Raw genomic sequence first — 16,500 nt, forward strand, 5'->3', positions numbered from 1 at the left:
ATACATTTGTATTCCTGGAAGGGATTGCCTGGAGATAAGGTAGAGAAGAGGAGACCCAGGACACCCTTGATTATTGCTGCCTCCCGGTTTCTGGCCTAACCCCCCCCCCCCCCCTTCCCCCCCACAATACTGCAGCAAAGATCATTCTCACAGCCTGTCACTTTGACCATGCTGTCCCTTTCTGTGAATCCTTCCACTGACCCTGCCCCACTACATCAAACAGCAGCTGCTTGTCTTTACTTTCAGGATATTGTACCTGCCATCCCACAGTCATTACAATGAGGTCCATTTATTCCTCTGGTCAGCCCATGCTGCTGGCCTCCACAACCTATTTGTTATGTGTTCTCACAAGCACCCTTGTGCTTTCTCCTAGGCTGCTGCTTGCACAGGGGAGCTTCTCCCCATAAATATTTGAATAGATACTTCTTTCTCCTCATTCAGATCCCTCTTTTGCCATAATGCCTACCAAAAATCTTGACCATGATTAGGTTGCCAGGATACAGATACTATTGCTGGTAGTGCAAATTAACATTACAGGGGCGGAGAAAGTTCCCATTAACAGAGCAATGAGAGAGAGAGAGTGAGAAAAATCCAACACAATAATATCCAGAGGTCTGGATGGAGACCAGGACCCTGCTGTTTTTGGCACTGCAAGAAGTAGCCTGTATCCTGAACGGCTCACAGTCTAGGTGGCCAAGGTAGAAAAACCATAGAAGAAAGGATGTGCTATTACTTCCATGTCACAACTGGGAAAATGAGAGATCCAATGACCTGCCCCAAGTCACCAACAGAGTCTTTGGGAGAGCTAGAAACTGAACTCGGGTTTCCCGAGTTCCAGCTTAATGCATTCACCTCAAAGCAGGAGTGTAATTAAGGCAACTAGGACAGCAGGACCAGGCATCAAGTTGTGGGGAGAGGAATGGAAAAATAATAGCAGCTGCTGCTGCTGCTGACTGGCCACATGACCTGCACCAGCATCCAGGAGCTGCTGCTGTCCTGGGCACCAAGCACAAATCCCCTTTCAGCACCAGAATTAGAGGTAGTTTTCTCTGTTTTCTTTGGCATTACTGAGCAAACTCCAGAAAGAACATTAACTGTCAAATTCCAGAGCAGCAATAACACAGTCAAGAGGCAATCCCCCCCGCCCCCCGCAACATGTCCCTTTTGGTTGGTGGAAAGGATGGGCATACTTTTGAAAATGACATTTTTAGCACAATGAGATGGATTCAAATACAAGAGAGGTCAGAACTGCATTTGCCAAAGCCAACTGCATCAAGGTTAATAGCAGCAAAGAAAATTTTAGCATGAAACCATTCAGAATGTATTAAAGAGGATACACATTAAACCATTTAAAGTGTATCAAAGAGAAAAAGCATCCAACCTGTTTTGTTTTGTTTTTTAAAGACTCTCCAAAAAGCTGTTTCCATGACAGATCACTATTCAGCCAGAGTATCGTGCAAGGGCTGTGTGGGTTGTGAAAAGAAAGGAGCACACTGAAAGAGGAGTTGAATGTTATCTTGTCAAGGTAATGAAAGGAATGAACCTTAGGTATGTCATAAAGAGGAAGTTGGCTCTTTCTAAAATATAGAAGACATATTGCTGGGAAAACTCTATTAAGAATTTTAAAAGGTGAAAACCTTTCATCCAGTTGACTCTGGAGAAAGATTCCTCTGTAAAGAATGGATAAATAAAGGCATTTGCCCTTAGCTATTCTAGCATGAAAGGAATGTCTTATGAATACTTACCAGATTAATGAGACAGAGGCCTCGTAAATATGTCAAAAAAAACACAATGGTTTGAGATGAAATAGATGCCTCATTGGGATGCAAATTAATATTCATGAGGCCCACCACTTTGCAAAAGGCTGCCCCTGTGGCGGGGTGGGCTGTGCTGCCTGCCGGTGTGCCCTTGGAATACAGATAAGGGGGCACGGAGGAGTTCCACCAATCTTCGGGAGGTTGGCATTCCAGATAGCAGCATGACAAGTTCAACCACGTTGGCTTGATAAGCAAGCTGGCCTCTCCATGGAGGGCTTCACCTCACAAGGTCTTGTCTAGCCCAGGAAAGGTGATTTTCTTGCTGGTTGTCTCTTTGCTATTCCTCCACCTCCTCAGGGACAGTCTGTCAGCCCACACTGAGTATGCACTGCGCTTCCTTTTTAAATGTCTACTGCACAAGCAGGTTTCATTTAAATGGAGGCAAAACTTTTGGTGGGGGATGTGGCTGGTTTGGATTTTTACAGCCTTCTAGGTAGCAGAAAGACAAGGCAACACAATACAGGTCAGCAGTTCCTGGCATCTCTTCTGTTATTCACACATGGGGCCTTCTTTTCCAGAGCCAGAAGAAATGCTATGTATAATAGATGGCCAGGCAGATATTAAAATGACACACAGAAAGAACTTGGCAAAGACACTGTTGAAGTCAGTTCCTTCCGAAAGCTGACACAGTATCCCAAAGCAAAGACGATTCCAACCCAGAAGTCCCTTGGAAGGCCAAAGTTCTGAATTATTACTGTATCCAATTCACTTCCCTGTCATTTGTTGCCCTCTCCTTTGTCTATCTTTGTGTATTATGAGTGTATATTTCAGCAGTTTGGAGACATGGATTTGAATAAGAAATTCAGCAGGCGCCATCTCCATCTTGCACTTAGGCAAAAAGGTAGTTTTACTCCTTGATATTCTGTTGGTGAGTCTCCCACATTCATTATGTTTCTTAGCCTGTATATTAGGTGCTATTTGCTTCATGTAATACTACAATTAAAATAAAAGTTGCAATCTGATTGGCTGGGGCAGCTTTTAAGAACATAAGAAATCCCATACTGGGTCAGACCACAGGTCCATTCAGCCCAATGTCCTATATTTTGCAATGGCAGAGGACAGATGTTAAGGAAAAGAGTATTTTGTGGCCATCTATCTAGTTGATCTGCCCCATGCCTCTCTTACTTCCAGCATTCAGAGGTGTGGGAAATCCTAATTTGGAGGCTTTACCTTTACAATGAACTTATTTTGCATGAACTTATCCAATCCACTTTTGAATCTGGATAAATTATCATCCTCTTCTGGCAATGAGTTCCACAAGTTAATTGCATACTTTAAAAAAATGATTTTGTTTGTTATAAACCCACTTCCTAATAATGTCATTGTATGTCCTCTTGTTCTAATTAACTAGACAGAAGGCAGGGCAGGGTGGCACCTTAAAGATTAATTGTTTCTGCACAGGTTAGTCTTTAAAATAGTACCCTGCCATGTCTTCTGCCTAGTTTCTAGCATTGTGAGAGATGGTAAATAGTAAATCCTTATTTGCTTTTTCCATGCCCTTCATTATTTTATATCCCTCTATCATATCTCCCCATAGTCATCTTTTCTCTAAACTGAAAAGTTCTAACCTATTTATTCTATCCCTATATGGAAGACTGTACTCCTGCTTATCCTTTTAGTCTTTCTCTGTACCCTTTCCATGTCTGCAATATATTTTTGGGGATAGGGGAACTAGAACTGCACACAGTATTCATGGTGTGGGCACACTATTGATTTATACAATGGCATAATGATATTTTCTGTTTTAGTTTCAATCTTTTTCTAAATAATTCCTAATGTTCTGTTTACCTTTTTGATGGCCACTGAACACTGGGCTGATGTTTACAGAGAAGTGTCCCAAATGATTCCAAGATCCCTTTCCTGAATAGTAGCAGCTAGGCTAGGGACAGAAGTTACACATAAACTGGTTTAAATCTGTAACAAAAGAGAAGTTCAGTGCACGTAAACCAGTTTCAAAATGGCTGAAACTATTTTAAGATAAACCTGGTTGAATGTAGTATCAGACTTTACTGATTTAGGTCAAACCGGTTTATGAAACTTCTGTTCCAAACCCCTTCCTGGTTCAAGTTAAATCATAGTCCCCCAGCATCCCAATATGCTTTTCAGCCCTGGGCTGGGCTGGGCTGGGTTGGGTTGTCTGCTCTAGCAGAGAAGGGTTGGGGTGGGGAGGCAGGGACTGCCTCCCAGGCAAACCCCAGCTATGGTGCGGGGCCAGAGTGGGGTGTTAAACTGCCCTTCCCCCGAGTACATAGCTGCCCTGCCCTACTTACTTAGTGCTGGCTGCAACTGTGGACTACAAATCCCAGAGGCACCTGGAAGCAGGAAGAGGAAGTGATGAGCAACCCTGAAGAGTCCTGCTGCTATGATTCTGGACTATAAATCCCAGAGACCTTGGGAGCAGCAGAAAGAGGAAACAAACACACAGCCTATGCTAGCTATGTGCCAGAGAGCCATGCTTTAGCACCCCCAGCTTCTGGCCTGAGCCATTGCAGGTATGTGGCTGCATTTTCTGTATCAAACGTGAATGTCTGTCCAGTTGTTTCTCAGTTTAATCTCTGCATTTTAAACTAACCTGCAAAGGCTGAATCAATTCAGCCTTGGGCTTTTTGATTGTCTGTACTTAGCCGTAATGTAGAGCCAGTGGCAGAATGCCACCTTTGTCTCTCCCCAAAAATTGCTATGTGACAATTTGGTTAACATGGTCACTGCAGAGGGCAGACTCCTCTGCCCCATCTCTTCATGTAACCCTGAGTTGTAACCTGAGTTGGATACATTGGTGAGGGAGGGGGGAAACCTGCTCCCTCCGCCTACGTGACTGGCATCACATACCTGGGTGGGGTGCTTATGCTCCCTATTGTTCTAAGCAATGCCAGTCTACCTGGCAACCAGTAGTGCATTTCAAATGGGTTGGCTGGCAGTCAACAGGTGCTGGCCTCCATTGGACCAGGCAAATGAGGTCATGAGGTCTATATAAGTTAAGGACTGCCCAGGAGGAGGAGCAATAGCTATGATGAAAACTTAGAGAGAAGCTGGACCATCTGAAACTTGCTGTCTCTTGAAACTCATGATCAATGAACTGCCGGCCTACAGAGGGAATCCCCACCTGCCTCTGGACGATACTCGTGAGTAAACTTCCTGAAATCTAACTAGATATATAGTTTGCAGTAACTCAGATACATGATCAAAGGCAACCCAGCCATGCCAGTTTGCTCTATGGGATTTCTCTGATATTGCTATGCCCGGTACCCTATTCCAAACCTACTTCTTGTAACCAATAAAGTTCTCCTTTGTACCTACTGTGGGAGACTTTTTGGGAGTGGGTCTAGATTATGCGTTGGGGTCCCTTTGGTTTGGCTGACTAAGGGAGAACATTATTTGTGCTTCAGACTGAGGGAATCGCCCCAGGTTCTTGAAGTGGGTAGATTACCCTGAAGGGCTACTAGACCTGTGTTTCCCAGGGGTCACAGAGCCAGGATCAGTCCCAGACCCTGGGTGGTGGCAGAAATACCACCAGCCTAGCAGATGTGAGGCGCCCCAGGGAGGCACTCGGAGCCTGGAAGTTGGTTGGGTGCAGTGGTGTGGGTGGCTCAGTGCAGGAGCACCCCCTACTGGCCTGTCACAGAGACCATCATTGTGTTTGTGTGTCTTGGGTTATTATTTTCCATGTGTATCACTGCACTTACAAGTGTTGAATATCACCTGCTGTTCTATTTTCTATTCATTCAGTCTCATAAGTTCTGTCTGCAGTTCATCAGCTAGTTTTGTATTTACCCCCTTAAATAATGTGGTGCCATCCACATCTTTAACCACCTCATGAGTCATCTCCCTTTCCAAATAATTTCTGAATATGTTAAACAGTGCAGGTCCCAATACAGACTCTGGAGAGACCCTGCTGCTTACCTCCCCCCATTGTGAAAACAAACCCCTTATACTCGCTCTTCATTCCCTGTCCTTGAGTCAGTTGCTAATCCCCGAGCGGACCTTTTGCTGCACGTATTCTGTTTCCATTAACTTCTATGGGTCTGTGGACACTTAGCCCATCCTGATAGTCAAGCTCTGGTGTCACAAGCTGGACAGCTATGAGTGGAGACACCAAGGCCCTGGAGCCCATTATTGAGAATGAGCCCCTGGCTTGCTTTTGCCTCTCTGCACCTAGCTCTGCCATCTCCTTCCCCCCACTTCATCACACAAGTTCCACTATTAGGTCTGAGTGCATAATTAGCTGGACTGGGTCTATATGGCAGAGCTTTCCAAACTTTTCATGTTGGTGACACACTTTTTAGACATGCATCATTTCGCGACACAGTAATTCAGTTCTGGGGGAGGGGCCAAGGGAAGCAGACGCGAGTAAGGGAGCTCCGCGGTGCCCTTCCGCAAAATTTTCTGCATTTCGCGCGACACACCTACACACTGCCGCCGACACACTAATGTGTCGCGGCACACAGTTTGGAAAGCTCTGCTATATGGTATGAAAATATCTGTATAGACCCCTCCCCTGACTCTCAGGAGCTGGAGTTGGGCATCTTTCCAGAGCCTCCTGGTACTTGCTGGGGGAAAAAAAAAGTAGTTAAAATGAAATATGCCCCAAGTATAATGGATGCCATGTGAGAGAGGAGGGTGGCCTGTGTTTTGAGGCAGCTAATTACTCTGCTGACCTAGTTTGATTAGCTTCAAAGAAGATACATTGATATGAGGACTGTGTGTGAGCAGCACTGACAATAAAAATGATTTACATGCATTTCATTATGAACATTACAGCAGAGGGTTCGTTTGGGAAAACTACAAGGAGGTAATGAATTGTATTGCTGAGTGCCAGGCCAAGCTCTTGTCTCTCTGGGTGCCTGAGGCCAAACTCTTTCCTTACAGGAGAAGCCCCACGGCTTTCACTTAGACTCTTGCGAGGAGAGTTGCAGGGTGAGACACAAGGTTGACCATCATCTCTGTTTGGTCTTTGGTAGCTATGGTGCTGTATCATCTCTCTGCACTTTGATGTAGCTTCTCACCAGTGCCTCAGTCCCAGAGGCAATAGCTTTAGATCCCACAGGACAGCCCTATCGGAATCACAGATGTGTCTCTGCATCTGATCCACCGGCATTTTACACCCAAGTATAGGACAATGCTGAACAAAGCCTTTAAATTCGTAAGGATTGCCAAACTGATTAAGACTCCTAGGCCAACTACTTCAGTATTTTATTTCTGACACTGAAGAGGAGACAAGAAACCCTAAACTTGACTACTTATGAGATCATCTGTCCCTGAGGAAAATTTTTCCTATCTTCTAATGGTTAGAGGTTAACTAGTGCAGTAAAACATGAAGGTTTTGTAGTCTTTTTCCAAACACTTCTTTTTAATATTTACTATTCTACTCTATATATTTTTATTATCCATACAAAGAATTTATCCTTGTTTAAATCATACAAAACTCTGATATGTCATATCAGTGAATTTTGCAGGGGAGTAGTGTGATGGACCTTTCTTGACCTGAGTACTTAGGCGATATTTAGGGTCTTGTCACTTGTTTCATTAAGTGGAGAAACTGATGACTCAGGTATTTCTGTGATGCAATCCTGTTAATTTACAAAGAACGTATACAGCGTTCTGTTTCGGCAAACACAGCAGGAATCAAAGAGGAAGCAGTATGTGTGGTCACAATTCCAAGCCTCTTTCCGGCCAGAATTCTACCCAAAAAGTGCTATCACTTGGTTTTCTCTCAGGGCCATATTATTAGTGCACTTCTTGCTGTCCCCTTATTTTCCTCAAGCCTTTCTTTTGCTGCAGACATTTGCTCCAAACAGCATCCATGCTCTGTGTTTGCGTTTAGACCACAGAGACCAGCCCTAAGACCACTTGGATCAGCAACTACTCCAGATTTGCCATGCCAGCCCATGGTTTGGGTGGAGATTTCTATTGTTTTAGCTATCACTAAACAAAGGTTTATTTAACTGTTCCCTCATACTACCTGCCTGGAAGGCAGCTATCATAGCCAATGTTCTCAAGAAGATTTCTGACTTCCCATAGATCAGTTTTGGATTTGCTGCCTTTGAATTTCATAGAATGTCCTCCTGTTTGTTCATTCAAAGGTTTTTAAGCTAGTCGAGAGGCCATGGTCATTTAGTCTGATCCCCTGCATAATGCAAACTACAGAGTTAGGATTACCCCTCAAAACCCAGAGCAGGTTGCTACATTGTTCAGCTCTCAAGGCCAAATGGTACCAGGCAATTGGATCACTGTTGCAAATGGGCACTGCATATGCAGCTCTGTTTTAAAGTACTGCATGTGCAATAAAGTTCATAAGCAATATAATTAGAAGAGACCAAATGCCATTCAAGCCTCGGAGACCAAAAATGTCACCTACAGGATGTGTGATTGCAATTTGGATTTTAGGCACATAGTTTCTTCTCTGCCCCATCCCTTCCACAACTCCATGTCTGATCTGCCCTTGTCTGCTATTGCTAAAGCAGTAAAATAAAATTTATAAGGACCTTGCTCCTTGAGTGTGGTGAACCAATGTTAACACCTGCAATCACCCGAGGAAGCCACTGATTTGTTATTGCAGGGTCACAACCTATTCCAGGCTTGTTTAATCAAAAAAAAAAGAGGGAAAAAAGTCAACTTGGCTACTCTTAGAAGGCAGGAATAAAACACACATGATTATCTTCATTCACTAGCCTTGCATTAATGAAATATCACTGATGTCAGCAGTTACTCCTCGTTTGCACTCGGGTAATAAGAGAGTGGAAGAGATTGCTATATACTTCCTGAAGAAGGGCAGCAGTAGCGGCAGCCCTTTCTGCCCTCCTGGATACCAGGCCGGACAAATGAATGCCAGTGTGTTTTAGGAATATCTTAAACACTTGGTTTGAAAGCACTTGTTGTGGCCCCCCAATGAAATGATACAAATCAGGATTTTGGCTTGGTGTAAAAGTTCTTTCCTGAGAATGTGTGCCCATTTGTTATAGTGCCAGGCTGTGCCACAGTGAGATGGGCTATGTGCCCTCTAGGTATTGATGGTTTAGTATGGTGCTGTTGAGAGGCAGAGCCCATTGGCACATGTTCAGCACTGTAATTAGTCAGCTCTACTAAGCTAGTCTCATGATTTCTGGTATAGGCAGACTCTGGAACTGGGAGCTGTGCTTTCATGCCAGTTGCGCATAAGTGAATACTGAAGAGCATGCATTGGGACTGTGCTGCACCTATGCAAAAACTGAAGAGTATTTGCTGGGACAGCAACACCTTGGCTCAACCTGTCATAACTTCAGTTACTTTGAAATATCTTTTGCTGTCTCTAAACTTCATGCCATGTCTGCCTAAAACAATGGGGCAAGGACAGCACTGCAGTGTCCAATTTGAAGTAGTCTTTTGTGGCCACATGTAAAGTAAATGGAGATAGATGCGGCAGGCTTGTCAGGCTTTGCCCAGCTCTCTGGGCTTAGGAGACCACAAATGTGCCGAGCGCGCGGAGCAGTTGGCGAGGGATGAAGAAGAAGGAAGAGGTCCTGGGGCCAAGAAGAGCTGGGAGGGCTGCCCAAAAGAGCCTGAAAAATTCCGCTGCTGGATGGAAGCAGTGGGTGACGCAGGCGTCACTGCACAGAGGGTCCATGAGGGACTGCGACCCTGGAAGCTGCAGCGAGGCAGCTTGGGTCTTCCCTGGTATGAGGCCAGGCTGTGGTGCAGGCGTCCCTGCATGGAGGGTACATGAAGGACCAGGACCCTGGGAGCTGCAGTGAGGCAGCTCGGGTCTCCAACCATGGAGTGAGGCCAGGCATGGGAGCCAGCGCTACTGCGGGGTGAGTCAGTGTGGGGCGTAAGGCCCCGGAGAAGGAGGTGCTGGACGGTCTGGGACTTATTCCCTGCAGTGGGTCTGTAAAGGCCCTGGGAACGGAGAGGTCCCTGAGCACAGGGAGTAGTATTCAGAGCAGCATAGCCCTGGGCATGCATGAGGAGGCCCAGGCCTGCAACTCCCCCTGAGAAGGATTGAGCCACTGGGATGCATGAGCAAGTCATGTTTCTTTCCTTAGGTCTGGAACTGAGCCCTCCCCTGGAGAAGCATTAACCAGGCCAGGGCAGCTTATGGATAATCCCTACCCAGCTCCTTGGGACATGTGAGTCAGTGAGCAACGGGTCTCCCACTGGGGAGTGACACTTGCGGGGAGGTAGCCTCACTAGGAGAGGCAGGTGGAAGGGACCCTCTGAAGGAGAGGGACCCCTAGAGAACTCTTGCTCCTCATATTTTGGAGTGTTTTATTGATTGTTTGAAATGCATGTGTATCTTTGGAGTGTTTGTTAACTATACACTATATCATTTTACAGTGTCATTTATTGTTGTACTTACCTGTTCATGTCAGTTGGGTCATTATGCTTACCTGCTTGTATATGGGTCTGTATATAGTTATTTATATTTGTAACCTGTAAATATTCACTTCAATTTATATATATTAAATTTCTACCTGTTTAAGACATTGTTTTCTGTTCCTCCTCTATTGAAACACAATAGGTGGGCGGGAACTGCGAGTAGACTGAAGTTTCCACCCCCAGCATGGGTGCCCTGCTGGCTTTCCCCTTCTGTTGGTGAGAGGGGGAGCTCATTTGGGGACACCCGGGTTACATAGAATTAAATAATATTTCCTGAGGCCCCTTTGGTTACTCCAAAGATATATGGAGAGACTATTCTTCGTCGCCAATATAGTACTTTCATTTACTAAGATGTCACTTTTCCGCACTTTTCTTGTCTTCCCAACCTTCTTATCCTCCTAATTTGTATGTGGCAAAGCATGAAAATCTTAATGTGTTTTGTGAGACAGGTGTTCAGGCTGCTTCTGTATGCTGCCCCTTTAAATCTGTAAGGAGTCTGATGCCTGCAGATACAGTACTGGCAGCCATGCTGTCATCAGGCTGATGCTGACAGTTACAATGGAGATGAGAGCACAGAGATATCTTGTACCATGCAGCCTTCTTTCTCATGTGCTATACGCACAAGATAAGCATGCAGTTGCTTGTTCATGAACATGTATGGGTCTGTATTTAGAAATATCAGGCCCTGATAACAGGAACAGTACACAGCTCCCCTGCCATTTTGGGGCCTACAAATAGCAGCTCCCAGAGGAGATACTGAAAAACACCAGCGGAGAAAAATGACAAAGTGCTTGTCTGACAAACACTATGCAGAGAACCTATCAGAAAGTTGATAAGGGCAAAAGACTCCAGAGCCTTGTCTAATCTGAGTGCTTTATAACTACATGTGCTGTAGGACAAGAAATAACCTGCAATGGACCTATATTTCTAATACCAGTCTTGCTCTTTATTAACAGAATTATTGGCAGAGATGCTGATCTGCAGCTAATATTCTGGCCAGGTGCAGAAAGACTGACCTTCTGATGTTAAATCTTCCCTTCCTACCACCTGTCCCTTCCCCTCCAACTTCCATGCAGGTTAGACAAGGGCAGAGTAGGAGGAGTTTCCAAGCCAGGAGCCTGAGTGACAAAGCAAATGATAGGGACTGACTAGATATATGCTCTACCCTGGGCAGACACCGGGTTAACTGCATGGTGTCAGCTTTAGGAAGAGATGATGTAGTTGCTCAGTTATTCTCTGAGGCTAGGGACAGAAGTTAGACATCAACCGGAGTAAGTGATGAGAAACTGGTTTAAACCTGTAGCAGAACAGAAGTTCAGTGCACATAAACCAGTTTCAAAATGGCTGGAACAGATTTAAGATAAACCTGGTTGAATGCAGTGTCAGACTTAACTGATTTGAGTCGAACCAGTATATGGAACTTCTGTCCCAGACCTCCTCCTGGTTCAAGTTAAATTCAAGTCCCTTGGCATCCCAGGGTGCTTTGCAGCCCTGGGCTGGGCTGTTCTGTCTGTTTGAGCAGAGCAGGGTTGGCCCTGACCCTGTGCTCCCTAGCTGGCTGTGAGGGCTGGCCGACAAGGTGGGGGGAAAACCCAGCTGGGGACACAGCTCCTGCTGGGGTGGAGGGGGTGGAGGCATGGGACAGCAGGCAGAGGGGGTTTAAACTTCTCTGTCTCCCCCATCTCCCACCAACACAGAGACCCCAGCTGGGATCTACCTGGCTTTTCCCCCACTGGCCACCCCCTTCTCCCCACCCCCTTTACCTGAGGTGCTGGCCAAGCTGGCTCTGGCCACACCCCCTGCAATGCAAGCGGTCAGCTGCGGGGGAAGCCAGGGATTCTGGCTGGGGTCCCCGTGCTGGGGAGAAAGGGAGGAGGCAGAGAGGTTTAATCCCCCTCCCTTTGTTTGAGGCACTGCCTGGGCCAGCTCTGGCCATTCCCCCCACTGCACGAGCAGTTGTGGGGGGGAGCCGGCAGACCCTGGCTGGGGTCCTGTGCCAGTGGGACAGGGTAGGCAGGGGGTTTAATCTCCTTTCCTCCCCTGCTTCACCTGAGGTGCTGCTCTGGCCATGCCCCGCTCTCCTCAGGGACAAGCCTTGCAAGGTCTGCTTCCCACTTCCCCCTCCAGGCACACCCTGGCTGGGGGTTTAAACCCTTCCCCAGTCATACTTAGCAATTGGCCGGGGGCGTGGCCCCATGCCCCCTGCCTCCTCAGCTTCTCTCCAGCCTTCTGGCCCCTACCAAAAGGAAGGGAGAGCTCACTCTGGTGCCCCCTGGCTTCTAACCTGAGCCATTGCAGGAATGTGGCTGCATTTCTGGAACCAAAAGTGAGTGTTTGTTCACTTGTTTCTCAGTTCAACCTATGCAGGTTAAACTAACCTGTGTAGCAGGCTTGCCTTTTGGAGCTTGGGTTGAGTCCCAGGCTTGAAATCTTGCTCTTTTCTTTGGTTGAGCTCATCCCCCAATCAGGAGGCAGCAAGAGGAATTCAGTCATGGCCCTTTCCTGAGGGGAGGGAGAGAGAAGTCGTGCCCCCCACCCCCAGTGGACCTGATTGAAGACTGCAACACTTAGGTCCGGAAGACTTCGGGGCGGAGCACTGGAGCATATAAAAGGAGCTGCGTGCCCAGCATGAGGGGAGCACATCTGGGAGAGAGAAGAGAGGGGCTTAGAGGAGCTGAGGAGAGCTGCTCAGCAGGGTGAAAGAGTAGCCCGGAAGCGCCCCTAAAGACTTCCATCATCAGGGAACAGCAGACGGCTCCAGCAGCTAGGCTCTTGGTGCGTAGCATGGCGCCCAGCATCCAGACCCTGGGAGCTGCATGATACAGCTCAGGTCTGCAACCTCTGGTGTGCAGCCAGAGACATGGTACACAGAGTAGGACCATTGGAGCGCTTGGGCAGCTTAGGTCCTCAACCCCCGGAACAAGGCTGGGAGCTCGGTGCAGGAGGCACTGAATGGAGGGTCCGGGAGCAGACTGAGCCTGGTGTTGCACGAGGCAGCCCAGGCCTTCTGACCCATAGCAAAAGGTTGAGTCCAGAGAGCCAGATGGTGATTGGGCTACTGAGCCAGCAGACAGGGCCAAGCCAGAGGCCCCAGAAGCCCTGCATAGAGGAGCCCTGTTCCAGGGGACAGCGCTGGTGCAGGCCAGAGAGCAGCCTGGTGCAGAAGACAAGGACCACCCTCCAGGCCTGGGAGCCATGAGTTGCAGGGAAAAGAGGATTCCCACAGGGGAGGGGAGTTCCCCCCCCCCCCCCCGTTAGTTAAGGGCTCCTGAAAGGGGAGGTCCCACTGAGAGGGCCCCCCCTAAAGTTACCAGGTTCTTTGTAGGGCTTGGGAGAAGCCCAAGGGCATTGGGGTTTCCCCTCAGGATTGAGTTTATCTGTCTCAGATCAGATACCTACCTGTGACTTACCTGCATCTGGAGCGCTGGTATAAGGTTTTATGTCATTTTTCCAGAGGATATTGTTTGTGTTACTGGTTTAGATATCTTATAAATATATATACATTGTATGTATGTTTATATCCATGTTCCTTTCCCTTGTGATAAGTTAATGTAAATAAATGTGTATATAGTTAAGTCCCCTGACTGTCCTGGCCTGGTTTCATAGATTTCATAGACATTCAGGCTGGAAGGGACCCCGGAGGATCATCAAGTCCAGCCTCCTGCCCAGGGGCAGGAAGTCAGCAGGGATCATAGGATCCCAGCAAGATAAACATCCAAAAGTGTCTTGAAGGCGTTCAAAGTAGGTGCTTGAACCGCCTGCGGCGGCAGTCTATTCCAAACCGTGGGTGGGTCGGACAGTAAAGAAGTTCTTCCTTATGTCCAGCCTGAATCGGTCGCAGAGGAGTTTGTGACCATTCGATCTTGTCATCCCTTGGGGTGCTCTGGTGAACAGACGTTCCCCCAGATCCTGGTGAACACCCATAATAAACTTATAGGTGGCCACCAGGTCACCCCTGTGCCTGCACTTTTCCAGGCTGAAGAGTCCCATGGCTCTCAGCCTGTCATCATAAGGTCTGTTTTCCTGACATCTGATCATACGCGTGGCTCTCCTTTGCACTCTCTCAAGCTTTTCCACATTCTTTTTGAATTGTAGAGCCCAAAACTGGACAAAGTATTCCAGCTTTGGCCTCACCAAGTCCGAGTACAACAGGAGAATGACGTCCCGGGATTTGCTTGAGAAGCATCTATGGATGCAAGCCAGCATTTTGCTCATTTTACTAGCCACAGCATCACACTGAAGGCTCATGTTCATCTTGTGGTCAGTCATGACCCCCAAGTCCCTTTCATCTGTAGTGCTAACCAGCGTAGCACTGCCAAGCCTATAAGAGCATGCTGCCAGTTTTTCCTCCCAAGGTGGAGAACCTTGCATTTTTCGGTGTTGAACACCATCAGGTTCTCATCCGCCCATTTCCTGAACCTGTCCAGGTCAGCCTGGATCACCCTCCTGTCCTCAGGTGTTGATGCTTTACCCCAGAGTTTGGTGTCGTCAACGAACTTGGCCAGCCCGCTTCTGACACCAAATGTCTACATCACTGATGAAGATGTTAAAAAGTAAAGGCCCTAGGACAGAGTCCTGAGGGACCCCACTGGTCACAGGGCACCAAGACGATTGACTTCCATCAACCACCACCCCCTGGGTCCTGCTGCGGAGCCAATTTCCCAGCCAGCAGATCATGGTGAGGTTGAGGCTGCAGTTAGCCAGTTTTGCCAAGAGGTGATCATGGAATACCAGGTCGAAGGCTTTTTAAAAGTCAAGATATATGACATCAATCTCTTCCCCCTTGTCCAGATGATAGGTCACCTGGTCGTAAAAGGAAATGAGATTGGTCAAGCAAGACCTACCCGCAACAAACCCATACTGGCTATCCCTCAGGATATTGCCATCAGCTAGCCTGTATAGGATGGCCTCTTTGATAATCTTATCCAAGACCTTCCCCAGGATAGAGGTCTGGCTGATGGGTCTGTAGTTTGCCAGATCCACTTTCCTCCCTTTTTTGAAGATAGGCACCTGGTTCTAGAGGGATGGAGGGAAACTGGGCGGTCTGCAGTTCCCATCCCACAGCACACCTGCCAGCTAACAGTCCCATTCAATTGGAGAAGGGGAGCATATACCCAAGTTACCTGGGCTACACCTGCAAAGATTGAATCAATTCAGACTTCGGCTTTTTGAATGTCTGTACTTAGCCCAAGGAAAGTTGAAAGGAAGAAATGACCCTAGATGTATCTACCCCATTCAGCAGCTCTGGAGAGAGGAGTAAGCAAACCCTACTACTTTTGGGGACCATACATGATCTAGGTCAGGGGCTTTCAACCTTTTTTGGTCGGGGTACCCCCAGCAGCCAGTTGACAAGCAAGGGAGAGGGGGTTCCCTGCACGGCGTGCAGCAGTGAAACCAGAAATACTGGCCGCTGCCACGTACCCTCTGGGACCTTCCAGAGTACCCCCAGGGGTACACATACCCCCAGTTGAAATCCCCTTATCTAAGTGGGTGGGCAGGCATATAGCTTGGGACCAAGGCAAATGGTTTTAAGCACGGTTTTAATCTGTTTGACTTAGCTGGCCACACTATTGTCAGAGATTAGTTTGGCTTTAGTATAGTTTGAACACTGTTTAAACTTGTGTTTTAAAGCATGGTTTGAAACCCCAGGCTCTCAAGTGAAATGGGAATGCAAGATCTGCTGCTGCTGAGAGCTCCACCTGAGTAACTCTGGAGTGAGGAAAGGCTTACACAAACCTTTTAACTTCACTTTCAATCTGTCTGTCTCTTGTGAAAAGAAAGATTTGCTACTTCTAGCATTTTCCCCCCAGCAAACAGCATGTGCTTGGAGGTCTGATGGCTGTCAAGGCCTGGATGTTTCCTATCCTCACGTGTTGTGTTGGAATGGCATGCTGAAGGACATGCTGGAGAGCTGTGGGAAATTATCACAGTACTGAGCAGGTCAAGGATAAAGTGGTTACCCTGTGCACTCAGCAGTTTCCAAAGCATCTTTTTCCTGAGCCCAGTGAAAGCAATGACTTCATAGACTGAAGCAATCTCTGTCTTAAATAGAATGGTGGTAGGATTTTAGACTCAACCTCCTGCTGTTTAGCATATAAGGAAACCCTGTTTTGCCACTTCTATGAAATGGCTAGTCACCAGAGGAGAATAATAGCGCTCTGAATTCTTTCATCTGAGGATCCAGCATGGTTTAGAAGCACTAAAAAGATACAGTCAGCTCATCACATCTCTGGCTGAAAATATTGTACCTCCTTTTGTTATCAGTAATCCCTAAAATGGAATGACAGAGTTTGGGGAAGGGAATTTTTTTTCTTTGGTTTTTAATTTATGT

This window comes from Alligator sinensis, unplaced genomic scaffold (assembly GCF_000455745.1).
Source record: "Alligator sinensis unplaced genomic scaffold, ASM45574v1 scaffold156_1, whole genome shotgun sequence".
Taxonomy (NCBI): Eukaryota; Metazoa; Chordata; order Crocodylia; family Alligatoridae; genus Alligator; species Alligator sinensis.